Raw genomic sequence first — 14,209 nt, 5'->3', positions numbered from 1 at the left:
AGCTACCAGGCTTGGATGCAAGCAAACACCAGTTTAGGTTGGATGCTTGAACAACCTTCCTAACACACAAGGTTTTTAATGGTAGGGTTGTTGCGGGTGGTAGTGGTGAATCGTTCATTATTGCAAGTTCTTAAGAATCTTTTGTGACAGGGACAGACATATGCCGGTCCAGTAAGCAGTCTGGTGACTTCCCCGGCAATCTGTTCAGGGGCTGATTCAAACGTCACACCGGGTCTCCATTTTCTATGAACCAGAGATCACTGAAGACAATTGAGTGACTCTAGCTAACGTCACCATCGCTGCTGTCAGTTCCTAAGAAACCTTATGTGAAAGTAACTTTTCAAGAAGAAAACAGAGCAAGGGATGGAAGGACAAGGGCAAGAAGGAGGGAGGAAAGGAAAGAAGGAAAGAGAGAGGGAGGGAGGGTGGGCAGAAATGCACTTAGCCCCCTCCTTGCTCCTACCCCATCCTGGAAACACCAATGCCTAAAAGTAGTGTCATATGCATAAGGAACCTTTCTGACTCTCTACACAATAAAACTACCTTAGATATACCGTGCTGTGGCTGGTAACTATTCAGTGAGGCTCAGTTTCAGTAAAAAAAAATAATGCATTTTAAGTAGAGTTGAAAGGCTGAAGAAATCCGTGAATCACCTGCCAAGCCCTCTCTTCACTACTGGCATCTGCCATTGACCTCAAAACATTCCCACGTCAACAGTGACATTTAAAGAAGAAGATACACAAAGTATTAAAAACAAATGTTAAGAACTGGATTTATATGTTACACTAGGCCACTTAGCAGAATCCAGTGACCCATCTTGTAATTGCTAATTAATGGGGCATTAAATTACCGCAACCCTCTGCAAATATGGATCAGTGCATAATTTGCAGTCACACACACTCCCACAGTGACACCACAGCTGTCAGTGGGGTTACTGGCACAGTCCTGGCAAGAGGGCCTTTCTAATGATACCAGTGCATCTGCTGCTGGCAGAGCTGCGGAGTCCTGCTCCCCTGGGATGGCTGGACATGGAAATGCCAAGGTCTTTGTGGTTTGATAAACTTCCTCCCGTTTCAGTGCTCCATCTCCACTTTCAGAAGTGTTGTGCGCCGCAGACCAGGCTGAAACAGCACAGGCAGAATCTCCAGCCGTGCTGTTTCATGTCGGTAGAGACCTGCACCTTACCTTGGTCCTTGCAGAGGCACGTTCAACCACCGCAGCTCTCGCTGAGCCAGCAAAGGAAACACTGCCTGAAGTAGCCGTATGTGAAAGCACCAACACTGTTGACATAATCAGGGTGCAGCATCATGAGCTAAAGGAAAAACAGGCTAGCAAGGTTCACAGTATTCCCACAAGCAGAGGCCTTGCCAATCAGATTGGATCAGGTGAGGTCTTCCCTGCAGGCTAAGGCAGTGCTCCCCAGCTCTGACTAAAAATCATTGAACTTTTGCAGCTGAAGCAGTGGGAAGCTTGGGAACACGTCTGTAGTCTATCAAGGGGCTCACAAAGTTTCAGCAAAATACCAGGGGTGGTGTAGCAGGAGGAGCTGCAGCTCAAAAAATGCTGAACTAACACTCAAGATGTACAGCTTGAACCGAACACATTACACTGCAAATAGCTGGGGCTTGAGTGTAAGCCTGGCACATGCTGATAGTTGAGCAGATCCGAGTAAGAAATGTCTGATCGGCTGTGTAAGGGACACTAGTGTGACTTAAGATTCAAGTTGCTGAGCAGCGGGACCTCTGTCACATGCTACTTAGCCAACACTACACAGTGTTATACCTGCTACCTGCCACGGTACAGCCCCATGGTGGATCCAGTGCTACGGAAAGCTTGTGGCTGGGCAAGGCGGATGCCTAAAAGAGGTGGGATTAGAAACAGACTCAGAAGCAAGCAGCTGTGGTCAGCGGGGAGCAGCTGCATCTGGAAACAGCAGTACTTGGAGTGGGGGATGTCCTTGGATGCCAAGAAAGCCATCTGGCACAATCCCCAAAAGCAGCCACCAACTTGCTCTTGTCCAGTACAGTGTCACATCTTTCTCGGTGGCCTTCACCCACGAGTTGTTGGGAAAAAAAAAAAGGGTATTTGAAATCTGTGGACTGCAGTAGATTAAAATGCCCACAGTGAAATTTTCTTATCTGTCAGACACTGGATGGCTTTTTTTCCCCAGAAGTGAAGGTCTGCATAGCTTATACCTTTACTTGATTACGTGTATTTTGAACGTTCACACATGAAATGCCTGCTCTGTGTTTTCATAGCAAGTTGAAACTATTCTTATGTGAAACGGGAAGTGAAATTCCCAACTGTCTCAACATGTCTGTACTTCATTTCTACATACCACATACTTCCAGAGCTCAGCCCAATCCTAAACTAACCCTGGCTAGAATATGGCCGTGAAGTAGAATAATTAAGAAAAGATGGGAAGATGTACCCTCACACCTGTTCTAATGAAACTGTATTTACATAATAAGCACGTGCTCTGACTAAACGGGTGTTTTAGCCATACTGTCATTGAACTGTGACCTATCAGAGCAGAGAAGCAGGAAAAGGGACAATTTCAGACAATAATCAGCAGCTATAATCAACCCTTGATGCGTCCTTCTTGAAAAAACGGTTCTCTTGACCAACAAAGTATTTGTATGTGTCAGCCTAGTAACTTGAAGCGTCTCCAAATGCCGCTTGTGCTTAAACAGGTGGTGCGACGTGGACTTTTCAGGTTTCGTGGGTGAAACATTAACTGATCTCCAGCAGAGGAGGAAAGGTCCACTGGAAGAAAGCGACCGGACAGCACGGCAGCGGTAAGCAGCAGGACCGCACCGAGGAAATCGCGGGTCGGTTCGGGGCTGACGTAGTTTTGGAGTTTGGTTTCCCTGCCTCTTCCATCGCCATTAGACCCACGACCGCGGCCCGTTTTCACACGGACAGCCCCCGCGGCCCCACGCCTACGGGCGCTCTCTCACCCCTTACGCCTCTACACGTTTCCACACCGCTCGCAGCGGTCGGGCACCCGCTGCCGCCGCCCCCGCACGCTCCCCGCTCCGCCCAGCCTGTCGCCGCCCCGGGGCTCCCCGCAGAGACACCAGCAAACCCCGGGAGGCCCCTCTCCCGGCACAGACCCGAGCGGCCCCTACGAGCCGGCACAGAAACCGGGCCACCACACCTCCCGGCCCGGAACGCGGGGCGGCCGCCGGCGGAGGGCGGCCGCGCCGGGGAGGGAGGCAGGCGGGCTCCCGCGGCTGCCGGGCCCCGCGGCCCATGCGCCCGCCCGTGCGCCCTGGGAGCTGTAGTCCGCTGCCGCCCGCCGCCCCTCGCCGCCGCGGGGGCCCGGAAGCGGCGGGGGACTACAAGGCCCAGGCTGCCCGGCGGCGCCGGCCCCGCCCCCCTTTATGAATGACTAATGCAGCATGTTGTCCGGCTAGCGTGCCCCTGCTGCCGGAGCTCCGCGGTGCCGCCGACGCCTCCTCCCGCAGCGCCCCGGCCAGCGCCGGGACCCGCCGACCGCGCCGCCGAGCACGGCAAGTGAGCGGGGCGGGCGGCCGCGGTGCCCGCTTCCTGCCGGGCTGGGGGGCGGCGGCGGTGCCATGTTGGGGCCGAGCCCCGGGGCGGGTGGGCGGGGGTGTATGAGCGGGAGCGGGGGGGGGGTTGTAGCGCTTCTCCCCGTGCCCGGTACCCCGCGGGAGGGGAGTTGGCTGTAAGCGGCGGCGCCGCCGCCTCCCCTCGCCGCCTGCCGCCTCACCCGCGCTGTACCCGGCCCTGCCGTTCCAGGTGGCCGGCCCGGAGGTACCGCCGGGCAGCGCCCCGCTCGGGCGGGAAGGCGGCCCGGGCGCGGGGCGAGGCGGCCCCCTCCCGCCGCTGGAAGCGCTCCCCGGGCCTTGCGCCCGCGGCGGGCGGGCCGAGAACACGCTGACGGCGCCTCAGCGCCCGCGGCGGCGGGCGGCCGGGGCCGGTCCGGCGCTGCCCCGCCGGTGACCCTGCGGGCGGCGGGGGCTGAGGGGCCCTCTCCGGGCGGGGGCTGCCTCCCGCCGTGCGGGCGAGCTCCTCCTCGGCCTCGCAGCGGGGAGGCTGAGGCGTAAATCCCCGCTCCGGAGGGGAGGAGGAGGCCGGGGGCGGGGGGGGGGGCGCCGCTGCCCGTCCCCTCCCCGCCGGAGCCCTGCTAAGGGGGGCCCGCCCTGCCGGCCAGCGAAGTGCAAGAGGGCACGCAGCCTGGGGAAAGGCGTCCCTTGGGGGCCGTCTGTAAGGTGCCGGCCCCGCGTGTGGTTGCAGCAGCGGCGGCGGCACCACCTTTCCACGCGCTTCGTTATGGCCGTTTCCTGGCCTGGGGCTTCGTGGAGGTGGCAGCGTGGTGCGGGCAGAGCGCTCCGGGCTCTTTACGTTTTCCAGGAGTTTCTGGGTAAGAGGGTGGGATTCGTTTGTGGTTTGGGTTGCGACAGTGAGCTGGAGAAGGGAAAAGCAGAGACTCGCAGTTTTTTTCCTTTCTTTTTTTGGTCTCTAAACAGTTGCGACTTTTTTGGACTGTCTGCGTTGTTCATCGCGTGCAACAAACCGTGAAATCAGGATTTCGGATTCGCCTCTGAAAACAGTTCTAATTGACCCAGGTCTGGAAAATAACTCGTGTCCCAGGCATAGCCTGTGCTTTTCTCTTGAGGAAAATACATGTACCAGTGGTCCTGTACAGAGGTATCCATACAACGAAGGTGTTTATTTTTGGCTAGCTCTCAGGAAGAAAGAGAATGTTTTTGTTCGGTAAAACTTGCAGAAAGTTGCGACTGCTGAGTGGCTGCTGCTGGGTTGGAAAAGCGAGAGCATGCGCTCTTAAAAGTTAGATGCTACTTTGCATGTGTGGTGGTGTCAGTAGTAGTCCCAAGAAATATCAAAGGTGCCTGGAATGGCCTCGCCGCTCCATTTTGTAGAGATGCATATTGGTGCACCTGTTGTTCAGCTCGTTAATGCACGTATTCCTTCTTGGAAAGCTAAGAATAAAGCAAAAAAAATTAAAAAACCAAAACAAAACAGATTTCAGGGCTTTCCCTGCTGTATTTTAGCAGTAGGGGAAAAAACATGCATACATTTAATTATCCTAAGCTCAGTGAGTTTATTAATTGAAAATACTGGGTTATGGCTGTGGCATTGGTTTGTGCCCTGCTGTTTGTGGCTTTTGGTAGACTTTCAAGTTTCGGTAACTTGAGCTGCTGATTATAAATTTGTCAGCCGTCGCAGTGTCTGGCACTCTTGTGTGTTAACTGTAGACTCAGATACAGTTTAATTCAGTGCTAGGAGAGTTACATGTGGTTTTCAGTGCATTCTTTCTTCCATATGGTAAATATGATGAAACATTGCTGCTGTCGCCACCACAGCTGTGAATAAAACACAGTGGTATTGGCATCTTACTTGTGGGAGAGTCATCCAATTGCTTTTTTTTAAAATAGTACTTCTCAGAAAGCATCTTCTTTTTCCTTATTTGCTACTCGGAAAAAGTGAAGAAAGAGATTTGGGGCAGTCTTAGAAAATGAAAAAATGAGAGCATGCTAGAGATACACGTGCTCCAGATTTAATGAGTGGTGTGTAACTACAGTTGTCTGAAGTGATATTACAGCACGCATTTGGCCAGCTAGTGCCAGTAGGAAGGAGGGATTCTGCAGCTCTCCTTGTCCTGTCAGGGAAAGTCCACGCTGGTTAGCAGCACCAGTTGTCCGTCATAGACGATTTAGTACTAGGTCTCGCCAATATATTCGGTTGGTAATGGTTGTTACTAGATAGGTATTTGCAAATAGGTTTCCAATGTGAATCGTTTCTGAGGGCAAACCTTCAATTATTGAAGGTTTTTGTAAAGGGCCACTCAAATTTGAGATGCTGTGAACATGTTAGTTAATACTGTGGTTCTGCATTTGAACTTACGAACTCTACAAATAGTGAATTTTTTTCCTGCCTGCAAAATGGCTTGGGGTCATATAACTTTGATATTAACTGCAATTTATAGATTTGTATGAAAACATGCATGCACTTGGTGACAAGCTCTCTTCCTTTCGCCTTCTTTCTGCAAAAAAAAAAAAAGGGGGGGGGGGCTGTTATTTCCTCCTGCCTCCTTCCCCCCTGCCCCACGTTTAGCTGACATGCTGTGCAGTTTGGCTGAAATCATGGAGTGAAGCAGGGACTTAGCATGTTCACGTACAAGAATTTAAGTGTCCTGATGACACCACATATCAAGCTGCAGGGGAGGGCTACACTGGTGCTCCAGGAGTTCATGTTTTCCAGTGGTTAAGCCCTGCAGGCTGTCTGCAAAATAACCTTGTATGGACAGTGCAGTGTGGCACACATGTGTTGAGAGGTCTGTGTCTCTGTGCAGGAAGGGTGTGCACACTTGCGAGAGGGAGCGAGAGCCTGCACCACAGCTGCACAGCAACACCAGCGCTGATGAAGTTGAAAAAAGGTCTCCAGTCACCTGTGCAGTACATCAGGAGATCCTGATCTTACCTTGGTAGGACTTGCATTGCACAACTGGGAGCCCTCCTTCAGAAGGACAGTAAGACAGCTAGTTACAGAGTAACCGGTAAAGGCGGCCTGTGGGTGAGGAACCAGGATCAGGAATTGCTGAGGGGTTTTCTTATTTCTTTGGAGGGCAGCAGATAGGAATGGAAATAGAGATAATCTTTTGAGGGAAGATACTTTTTTAAGTACTGAGCTTGTCAGACGCAGGGTGCTTTACACATTGAATGAGCGGTGCAGCAGCGGGATGGAGTTGCCAGCAAGCAGACTTCCCTGCTTAGTGTGTGTCTGTAGTACTGAAGAGTTAGTGCTAACATGTGGGGCTCCTGTGTCTGCAGGGCAGCAGGCTGGAATTAGCTTGCTTGCTTTCCTGGAGCTTTGTCTCTCTTAGGTCTGTCTTGAAACCTGACCCTCTTTCTTCAGTTCCCTGCCACTGTAGAGCTGTGTGTCTTTGCTTGTTGCCAGCACGTGGCCGTGTCATGTAACAATGTTTTCAGGTTTTGTGATCACCTAATGATTTTGAAAAAGAGTAGATCACCTTGTTCCCAGCTACTGTTTGGACACTAGAATGGAAGGGGCAGGCAGAAGAGCACTGATAAATAATGTGTTTGGTTGTTAGGCAAGACTTTTTTGTTCTACAAAATCCCAATTTTACCATCGTAAGGATTGCATTTAAAAGTCTTCATAACAAAATGAATGAATCTTGTCTGCCAGTACTCTTGAGACCCAGCTTCTGTGTATCTCGGCAGACAGCCATTGACATGTGGAATAAACATGTATGTGGAGTTTAAGACGACTTCTGCAACACTTTTGTGGACCGCAGTCAAATATCTTCCAAGCCACTAGTTAGTTGTCCATGGCAGAACTTCTCTACCCATCTCCTTTGCTGGCTGCTTGTAGGTAATGAACAGAGAGTGGAAAATTTGCTTCTTGTAGAACTCCATAGAAACTGTGCATGCAGCAGCTGTGCTCTTTTCCTGTTGCTCTGCTTGGGAGTGTTTTGCAGAGGGTTCCCCAGAATTAGAAGTATCACTTGGTTCATAGTTTTGAATGGCCTCGAGGGAGGAGATGTGCTGAGTGGATATCTTCCCCCCAATCTGCTGATCGCAGGAGAGTCTAATAAAATTATTTTGGTTCCAAATCTTCCCTGAATTCGCATGATTCATGTGAAATAAAATAGGAAAGTGTCTTGGGTAGGTGTGTAAGTTCTTAGATAGTGTGAGTTTCTGAGTGGCTGGCCAGACTTGGGCCATGCCACTTTGGTCATTTCATCCCATGTTTCTAAATTTAGCAACCTCTTTACAGCCTCTTAAAACAGTAGGGATTTGGCCTGTTGTTTCTTCTCAATTCTGCTCTGCATTAGCATCCTGATTCACCTCGTACTTACTCATTTTGCCTAGTAGCCCTAGTCAATGTAATAGCAATGATTTCTAAAAAACACAAAACATATATGAGAATGCCTTCTTGTCTTCCACTGATAAAGATAAAAGATAAACACGTTTTCAGTGCATCAATGTCCCAGGCCAGATATTCTCATGTTCCAACACCTCCTTTCAAACAAAATTAATTTAGTTGTCTGTGACTTAGCTTCCAAAGTATGCAAAAGGATGTTGGTTCCACTATGCAGTTATCTGAGTTTAGGCTGCATATATCAGTTCATGTTGCAGGAGCATCTCATTGATGTTCAGAGGGTAAAAATCTGTGTTTTGAAATTTACGAACAACTGAGTCATGAGAAACCAGAGCCACAATCTACAACCATCTGTGATCGCAGAACCAGTTGCTCAGTTAAGTTTCAAAGGCGTGGGTTGTGTCAAAGAGGTATGTGCAATATGTAGAGTAGGTCACCTTGGTGATGGTTTTGAAATACGTTCAAATTTCTGAATTTGTGGCTGTTGCAATAATTGGCAGTCAGGTTTCAGCTGATGCATCCTTCTGAGTATGAGCAGTCTATCAACAGAGAAGAGACACCATTTGGAGCTGATGATTGTTTGTAAACATTTGTAAGATTTCTGTACATAAGCATGGAAAAAGCCTCATCAATCTTAGATACTTTGCTTCCATTGCAGAGGATAGTGCTGAGACGTAAGTGGGTATCTTTTGATTTGGTTTCGCCACCTTAGGTTAAATGTTAGGCATGGAAGATACTTTGTTATGTATTCCAGACAGCAAGTAATGAGTGCAGTGGTTTGTCAGTGGGAGAAAAGTTGTGTCTGTCTTCTGAAGTATTGAATTGCCTCTTTTGTTTACATAAAGTGGTCCTTTTAATGGGTAGCAGCATTCAAATGGGATGTGCTTATGCAGTGCGTAATAGGAATCTGAAGTGCACAGGCTCTACCAGCTAAAGCGAGTATCTGTTGCTAGTGAACTGCAGGTTTAGAGGGGAAAAGGAACACGGCACACTTAGTGCATGTAGATGTAATTAAATTTTTTATTGCTGTGTCTCATGCTGACCGGATGAAGGCTGAATTCTGGCCAGGGATACTGGTGTTAGAGGGCTGGGTCAGGAGGCTGTTCATGAAATAGTCATTTGTCTGTGCCTGTGACTTCTGTTCAGCACAGGTCAGTTCTGGCTCAGTTGCAGTATGACCTGTGTGAGGTGTGGTATATTCTCACTGAAGAACCCCCACTTTATTGTTCGACAACTTGCTCTTGAATCAAATTCAGTCCTTAGCCTACCTCTCCTCTTTCCCACAGTAACTCTAGAGGAACAAGGATGAGCGATGTTGGCCTGTTACTGTGAGGAAGTGCTGTCCCAGGGGGGTGTGGGGGGATCTTCTTCTGAAGGGCCAATGATTAAAAACAAAGGAAAGTGCAGATTGCAAAATTGAAATGCTTTGAAGGCTCTAGCAGTCTCCTAACTACTTGTTTAGATACCAGAGGTCAGGTTTGTAGATGTATTTAAGTATTCATATGCCTCAGTTCCTTATTTGTGAAACAGGGAAGTACATACAATCCCATCTCAGAGGCTGCAGGATTAATACTCCAAGTACTGAGAGATGCGGATACCTTCTGCAATGCTAGGGAATATTGTAACTATCGAAAGCATGACTACATGTATTTAGACTTGGGGGGGGGAATCAGACACAAAAATTGTTGACTTTCCCTTTCAATGAAAGGTGAAACAAGTTGTGGCAGTTTTGTGGCTCCTACTTTATTACTAGTTATTCTGATGTACGTGCAGCACATAGAAAATGCAGAGCAGTTATAAGATTACAGAGAACTTTATTTCCCTCTTGCAATGTCAACATGTTGAGGAAAGCAAATGCTGCTTCTGAATTTCTGTATAGCTCAGAAGGAAGAAAACATTCAATAAAAGTCGTCTTTTTAAAGCATAGCTGACTAGGTTGTTTTGTAGGTAGGAGCATGAGAGTTTTTAAAAAAGCTTTTTTTATTGATTCAGTTGAATCACTGTCTGAAGGAAGCAAATTTAGACAAGACAATAAAGGAAGAAATTCAGTCCTACTGTAGGAGGATACCTTAATGAACTGCATGTCCATATTGTGTTGTGCTTGAATTTTCTCGCTGAACCACCTAGTTGAAATAAAACGAGAAAGGGCATTCGTTCTTTTAACAGTAGCTCATGTTTTAGTGCCTGTAACTTGCCTTGCTAGAAGCCCAGACTTCTGAGTGTACCTCTTGTCTCTTCAAGACTGTGAGCTAAGAGAGTTTCAGGTGCCTAAATATGCAGCTAGAACAGAAGCACTGGTCAGCTAAGGATACCCATTATGAAAAATGAGCCAGTAGTTCACAAGCAGATTTCACGCAAAGAGGAAGCTCTGCTGAAGCTGTTTTACATTAGGAAAGCTGGAGGACTGATGTAAAATAGCATGGCAGGGAGGTCTTTCTCACTCTGCTTTTGTCAGCCACTGTGCACGATAAGCATTGCTAGAATATGTTGTACTTACCTGTGTGTTCCTTTCTGAACTTCTGTTGGGGGGAAGAGAGTAATACCCGAAGTGTAGGGGGAAAAATACAGCTCCTTTTCCACAGTGCTGTTGTCAGTGTGAATGGCTGTCCTGCGTGTGCTGTCAGGGGAATGAGACCTTGAAAGGAAATAGCTGCCTATCAGCAGGATGAGTAATGGCTAAATTTTAGGCTTGCAGGTTCATTGGGTGGTCTCAAAAATTCCTGTTTGGTTGCCTAGGTATCTTAAGAGTTGGGGAAAGGGCTTCATTTGTTCATACGTGTATACATAAAGAACAATTTTTAATCGCTCAGTGAATGGCAGGTCCCTTAGGACTAGCAAAGATTAAACAAGCACAAGACTTCCACTTGCCAGGGAAAAAAGGTGATTGAATTGGGGATTGAATGAGGGATTCAGTCATCAGGGAGTCCTTTCAAGAAAATTCCAGAGGCAAAACCCAATCTTGCTGGATCATAAGGAGCCAGATCAGACGACTCCTTGTTGCTTTTGGCTCCAGGAATTTTCTTGGTGGCACTCTCGACAGGAGGGATGAATCCCAGGTTAAGACAGTCTCCTGACAGATAAGAGAACAGAAATACTTTCTGATCTGATCTTTGAGTGCCTAGAAGCTGCATCTCCCAGTCTGTCTGAAAGAAATGCGCTGTCGTGTCTGAGATTTTCAGTATGTGATTTATCTCGTGAGGGCTTCTTACAGGCCTTTGAAGTAGCTGTAGGAGAGGGATTTGATTGGTTTCGCATGTTCGTGCCAAATCCCATGGAAAGTAGAAGAACTTGAGGTTATAAGATGTTGTGGTATACATATTATGGAACACAATAAATAATTGTCTGAACAGCTTCTTTTGTCTGTGGCTTTATGACTTGGGGTTGAATTTCCTTCTGTTCCCTGGCAGGTTCTGCTGACCTCCTCTCTTTCACAAGTACGCGCACCACCCCATGTAATCTTCAGTAATCTTTTTTTCCTGGAGGAGCAGTGCTGTGCATTGTACCTCTGAATGACTGTGAGACTCTTATCTCCCTGCCAAGTTTGTTTAAAATTCACCTGTGGGTTAGCAAGCACAGACAAATAAGCTCTGCCTTGTTACCTAGTCTCATTTCTTCAGGAAGCTGAACTTTATTTAAAAAAAACCTGCAAGGTTGAAAAATCAAGTTCTAAGAAATTTGGAAATGCTTGGATTTAAGTTGCCCAGATGCTTGCCAGGATTTGATCTGAATCAGCACCTTTTCTTGCTGTTGGACACAGTGGAAGCAAATGTGTACAGATTCATATGTTTCAGTTCCTTACCTGTGTAACAGCAAGGTATGTTCAGTCCTCTCAGAGGTTTCAGGATTAGTATTTCAAGTATTGTGGGATGTGGGTATCTTCTGTGAATACACAGATGTAAGGGATGGTGACTTTTCTACATGGATGAGCAAGGTCAGCCTGGAGTCCAAGGTAGTTGACTAGTTCCCAGAATATATGTACTTTCTCCTGTTTTGCTGATGAGGACGCTGGCTAGCTGAGTAGCCAGCCTTGTCTGTATTCTGGTGTTGACATGTTTTGTGCCTATCGTCACTCATACTAAGCAAGAGCTTGAACACACTCATTTTCACGGCAGTTGTTCAGTTGAGTTTTAGTTTGCTGTTGACGACCAGTTGTAAGAATTTCTTAATGTTGACTGAATAACCAGAATTCCTGGGCATATTCTAAGGAAAAAAAAAAAAAATCCAGAAACAGGTCTTCTACGTGGAAAATTTCACCTCCAGTGGATCTTGAGCAGAACTAAGCACCTGAGAACAAGATCTCCTAGAAGAAAGCGGTGGCAGACTTGCCTGTCAGTGTGGCTGCCCAGTCTCTCATCTGACCATCGTGTTTTGCAGTGGGTTCCCTGCAGAGGCTGGAACGCTGCTATGGTGGAGCTGGGAACCACACTGAACAAACAGCTTTGCTTTCTCCAAAGGTTGTACAGGTCAGATAAAAAGCAGTGCTAGCTAGCGTGAGTAAACTTCAGCGAAGATCTCTTTCTTTCCAATATCAGACACATCATTTACCTGGTGGTGGGAATGGGATGAGTTTTTCTAAAATGTCACTTGGTGGAAAAAAATCACTCTGTGCTTCTGTATAGAAGTCTGTTCTTTTAACTGAAATGTGCAGGCTTTTTGGGGTTTTTTTGGTTTTTTGGTTTTTTGGTTTTTTTTAAGAAAGCTCCCATAGATAAGAGACATTTTCAAACCCTGGCAGGCCTTCAGCCAAACTTAGAACTTCAGTTTGTATTTAGGGCCAGCTGATTCACTGGCAGAAAACCACTGTGATATTTTGCACATAAACCAGTTGAGAACCAAGCCCAGAGCTGAGTATCAGAGTATTGGTACACATCCCTAACTGATGTTGTAGCTGGACAAATATTTTCTAGGAGGACAGTGTTGGTTTCAGCATCTCCGTTCCATACTGTCCCTTCAGTTTTGCTGCTGCAGTTGTTCCAGCAGCTGTTTGGTCATCTGAGCTTAAAATGCCTTTGCAGGATGGGTGAAAAAAAGGTGGGTTTTTAACCTGAATCTGCTCTCCAGTCTGGTTTACTGCACAAATCTACAAGTAGCTAAACCAGTCTAACAGAGACAGGACAGGGTAAAAACAGGCTCTGGGTTCGCTTAAGCCCACAACACTACCAGACAGCTCTGGCCGGGCTGTCCGATGTGAGGTGTCAGTGGGCTGGTGTGTCCCCATCCAGGTTGCGGGTCTTGGGGCAGGGGTTTCCTTCTGCTGTGCTTATTTAGAGCTGTCCATACCACATGTACATCGTGGAAACACTGAAGTAGAAAAGAGCAGTTCGGCTTCACTTGCTGTTTCAGCTTACTCTGACACCCAAGTTTCCTTGACTCCTTGGAAAGGGGGAAGGCATGGTCCTGGTTTTAAACTTGTATTATGCATTGTAGCAAAACCAATGGAGTACTTACGTTGCCTGTGCAGACTTCTCTCATGTTTTTGAATAAATAGTTTGTTACTGAACCTCTTGGACAGTTGCAGTGTGTAGTTTTTGTTTTAATAAGGTATTTGCCTTGCAGCTTGGGAGCTGTGTCTGTAGCTGTTGCCTGCTTGGGACACAGGGCTCTGTTGGGTTTTGTGGGGATTTTGCTCAAGGCAGCATGCAGAAGCCAGGCTCTTGGTCATGCTGCATTTTTCTTGCCCAGCCTGCAGCTGTGATCCATGGTTTGCTGGCTGACCACTAGCAGTGGACAACACGGAGGTGTGAATTGCTGAAGTCCCTCTGTATGTGTGTGGAGGCAGGTGTGCCAGCTGTCCGAATTACACTTGCATGTTTCATGCTGCCTGGTGAACGCTCTTGTTATAGAAATGTATTTTAAGCAAAGCTAGAAAGTGAACCAACTCACTTGAAAACAAAGGCTGGAAACCAGGATGCAGAGCACTAATCAGGCTCAAGGAGACTGTTGCATTTGGAGAAGGGCTGGGGTGGGGGGGCTTTTGTCATCACATTTGTGTGCTGGAATATGCTGTCATCCAGGCACCAGCTAGCTTCTTTCCTCCAGCCTCACCTGGGCGCAGGGCAGGAGCCTAACTTGTCTGTCCGGTCCTCAGAGCGGGGCTGCAAACGTGTTGTATGAATAAGTTGGTCAGGACTGCTCTCCAGCCTAATAATAATAAAATAAAACACTGTTCACATGTGCTGTGAAACAGGTCAGAGGGAGGTAACCCAAAATGCTGTAGTGAAGAAGCAGCACTTTCCTAGCATGCTTCAATTTTAGTGGGCTAGCAGTGAGAATAAGCAGAAGGAGCACTACTCAGGTGTTCAGTGTCTTGTGCAAT

General features: G+C 47.8%; 1 protein-coding gene across 3 annotated transcripts in view; it reads left to right on the top strand.

Annotated features, from left to right (window-relative positions):
• Window positions 1-2,687: 2,687 nt before the first annotated feature.
• TRABD (TraB domain containing) overlaps window positions 2,688-14,209 on the top strand; it is a 39,621-nt gene continuing 28,099 nt past the window's right edge. Inside the window, exon 1 of one of the 3 annotated variants that reach the window (XM_052790871.1) lies at window positions 2,688-2,798. The gene's annotated coding sequence lies outside the window, so the exon portion shown is untranslated. Of the gene's footprint in view, window positions 2,799-3,400; window positions 3,516-4,460; window positions 4,678-14,209 lie in introns of those variants that run through there. The other 2 variants (XM_052790869.1, XM_052790870.1) reach the window with 2 other exon arrangements.

This window comes from Harpia harpyja, chromosome 6, assembly GCF_026419915.1.
Source record: "Harpia harpyja isolate bHarHar1 chromosome 6, bHarHar1 primary haplotype, whole genome shotgun sequence".
NCBI classification, from domain to species: Eukaryota; Metazoa; Chordata; class Aves; order Accipitriformes; family Accipitridae; genus Harpia; species Harpia harpyja.
This window is presented reverse-complemented; position numbering and strand designations above follow the sequence as displayed.